This window comes from Rhyacophila brunnea, unplaced genomic scaffold (assembly GCF_057557595.1).
Source record: "Rhyacophila brunnea isolate RB1 unplaced genomic scaffold, BYU_Rbru_1.0 scaffold_10, whole genome shotgun sequence".
Lineage (NCBI taxonomy): Eukaryota > Metazoa > Arthropoda > Insecta > Trichoptera > Rhyacophilidae > Rhyacophila > Rhyacophila brunnea.
In genome coordinates, this window is record NW_028232752.1 from 45,206,071 (window position 1) to 45,209,502 (window position 3,432).

Consider the following 3,432-nt stretch of genomic DNA (forward strand, 5'->3'; position numbering starts at 1 on the left):
AAAAATTGAAATTAAAAAAAAAAAATTATCCAAATTACCAAAATATATATTCGCAATTCGCAATTCGAAATTTCAAATGAAAGATTAAACCTAAAGAGAATCGTCACCTTCGCCTTTTGTAGTGTTATTTCGGTTACGCGGCCGGTAGTGCGCCGCGTTTACACTATAATGTGTGAGGGAAAATGTACGCAGGAGAGAACTGTACGATAAAATAATGGCGACGGATTATTGCGCTACCCAACATTGCCGTGTCCGTATTCGTTGTTGTTGTCGTCTGGGTCTCTCCCCTCATCCATCGTATGTATAGCAGTGGGTTGTCGTCTTTGACAAGACTTCCTTCACGGCGTTCGCAAACTGCGGCGGCCATTCGGCCGCGTCGGCGGTACATTTGCGAGACGAGACACTCACCCGGCGTGCGATTATATTTCGTCGCCGCGGCCTATGCGATCGCATCACTCTGGAGTTCCGCGCTAGCAGAATCATCCTGTCGAGTGACGGCGGACGGCGTTTCAGCCTCCGTCGCTCCGTTTACCGCGCCGACGGCGTGCGTTTTCGGTGTGCACGTTTTACGATGGGAAATTGAGAAACGCGGAGCACGATCTCGTGCTCTGTGCGTATGTATGCATACAATCCGTTGTATCTCGTGCGTCGGCACGTTAAAAATCGAAAGAGAGAGCCAGCGTCGCCCGCCGGGTGACTCCGGTGCGCGTTCGCGTGTGACGTGTGGATCGCGGGTGTCGGCGCGCCCAGTGCGCGCGCGCCCGCGGCCTCGCAGAGCAGCTCCCTGGTTGATCCTGCCAGTAATCATATGCTTGTCTCAAAGACTAAGCCATGCAAGTCTCAGTATGAGCCTAATTAAGGTGAAACCGCGAATGGCTCAATATATCAGTTTTGGTTCCTTAGATCGTACACAGTTACTTGGATAACTGTGGCAATTCTAGAGCTAATACATGCAAACGTAATTCTGAACGGGAACGTGAGGAATGCTTTTATTAGATCAAAAACCAATCGGCGGTCGGCGCTCGCGTCGTCCGTCGCTCTTCGAGATGACTCTAGATAACTTTGAGCTGATCGCACGGTCTAGCACCGGCGACGCATCTTTCAAATGTCTGCCTTATCAACTGTCGATGGTAGTTTATGCGACTACCATGGTTGTCACGGGTAACGGGGAATCAGGGTTCGATTCCGGAGAGGGAGCCTGAGAAACGGCTACCACATCCACGGAAGGCAGCAGGCGCGCAAATTACCCACTCCCGGCACGGGGAGGTAGTGACGAAAAATAACGATACGGGACTCGTCCGAGGCCTCGTGATCGGAATGATTACACTTTAAATCCTTTAACGAGGATCCATTGGAGGGCAAGTCTGGTGCCAGCAGCCGCGGTAATTCCAGCTCCAATAGCATATACTAAAGTTGTTGCGGTTAAAAAGCTCGTAGTTGAAATTGTGTCCTGCGGTGTCGGTCTACCGACTGCGGTACGACAGGCACGTCTGCGGGGCTTCTCGCCGGTGCGTCCTTCGCCATCCGGCGTCGGTCGGCCGCAAGGTCGGCCGTTCGCCGAGGCGGGCCGTCGCGGCTGTTTACTTTGAACAAATTAGAGTGCTCAAAGCGGGCTAAGTTTTGCCTGAATATTGTACGCATGGAATAATAGAATAGGACCTCGGTTCTGTTTTGTTGGCTTTCTGATACCAGAGGTAATGATTAATAGGGACAACTGGGGGCATTCGTATTGCGACGTTAGAGGTGAAATTCTTGGATCGTCGCAAGACGGACTAAAGCGAAAGCATTTGCCAAAGGTGTTTTCATTAATCAAGAACGAAAGTTAGAGGTTCGAAGGCGATTAGATACCGCTGTAGTTCTAACCATAAATGATGCCAGCCAGCGATCCGCCGAAGTTTCATTATTTTAACCCGGTGGGCAGCTCCCGGGAAACCAAAGCTTTCGGGCTCCGGGGGGAGTATGGTTGCAAAGCTGAAACTTAAAGGAATTGACGGAAGGGCACCACCAGGAGTGGAGCCTGCGGCTTAATTCGACTCAACACGGGAAAACTCACCAGGCCCGGACACTGGAAGGATTGACGGATTAACAGCTCTTTCTCGATTCGGTGGGTGGTGGTGCATGGCCGCTCTTAGTTGGTGGAGCGATTTGTCAGGTTAATTCCGGTAACGAACGTAACTCTAGCCTATTAAATAGACGTACAACCGGTATCACGAGGGTCCGCGCGCGTCCGTGTCCTTTGGCGTTCTGCGTCGGAGGCGCGGGCGCGTCGCGGTCTTCACTACCGGCGTACAATGAAAATCTTCTTAGAGGGACCGGCGGTATATATAGCCGCACGAGATTGAGCAATAGCAGGTCTGTGATGCCCTTAGATGTCCTGGGCCGCACGCGCGCTACACTGAAGGGATCAGCGTGTCCTCCTTGGCTTAACGGCCCGGGTAACCCGATGAAACCCCTTCGTGATAGGGATTGGGGTTTGCAATTCTCCCCCATGAACGAGGAATTCCTAGTAAAAGCGAGTCACCAGCTCGCGTTGATTGCGTCCCTGCCCTTTGTACACACCGCCCGTCGCTACTACCGATGGATGATTTGGTGAGGTCTTCGGACTGGCGCGCGGAAGCTCCTCGTGGGCCTCTGACGCGCCGGAAAGTTTGACCGAATTTGATCATTTAGAGGAAGTAAAAGTCGTAACAAGGTTTCCGTAGGTGAACCTGCGGAAGGATCATTTCCTGTGCGAAACGAACATGTGCGCGTGTACGCGTAACGTGTAATTTTTTTTTTTTATATAAATTTATTTTGCACATCTCGCATGTGCATTATGAAATATATAATATGCCGAAAACGAAACAATATAACAACAACAATATGTAATCACTAGATTACCCTGAACGGCGGATCACTCGGCTCGTGGGTCGATGAAGAACGCAGCTAAATGCGCGTCAGAGTGTGAACTGCAGGACACATGAGCATCGACATTTCGAACGCACATTGCGGTCCGAGCAAGACGTAGTTTGTCGACGGACCACTCCTGTTTGAGGGTCGCGTACACCAGAAACACCAGACTGCGAACGGTCATATAACACACACACACACACTTGTGTGTGTGTGTGTGTGTGGCTGTTCGCGAGCAGTTGCCGGCGTCGCCAGGTCGGCGGGGGGGGGGGATAGGTCGCGTGCACACGCACGCCTCCGCCACCCACCCGTCCTTCCGGGCGTCCGGTCAAATATTTATCGACGCCTGTTGTCGGGCGCGCCCTGTGCGAATGTAGCGCCTCAGTGCGCTCGCATCGGGCGCTCGCTTCGCGCGCACGCACTGGAACGTGGCGTGAGCGCGGTGACTTGCAAAAGCCGCTGCGCACACACGCACACAACCCGTAAAAGGCGTCGCCGCGCGTGAGTCTGAGCGCTCGCATGCGTCATTTTGCACGCAAACTG

At 52.5% G+C, this 3,432-nt stretch overlaps 2 non-coding genes across 2 annotated transcripts; both read left to right on the forward strand.

Annotated features, from left to right (window-relative positions):
• The first annotated feature begins 781 nt into the window (after positions 1–781).
• LOC147079292 (small subunit ribosomal RNA) lies at positions 782–2,725 on the forward strand. The gene has a single exon (XR_015071699.1). It is a non-coding gene; the product is annotated as a small subunit ribosomal RNA (ribosomal RNA).
• Positions 2,726–2,877: 152 nt separating this feature from the next.
• LOC147079293 (5.8S ribosomal RNA) lies at positions 2,878–3,039 on the forward strand. Its single transcript, XR_015071665.1, has one exon. It is a non-coding gene; the product is annotated as a 5.8S ribosomal RNA (ribosomal RNA).
• The last annotated feature ends 393 nt before the right edge of the window (positions 3,040–3,432 follow it).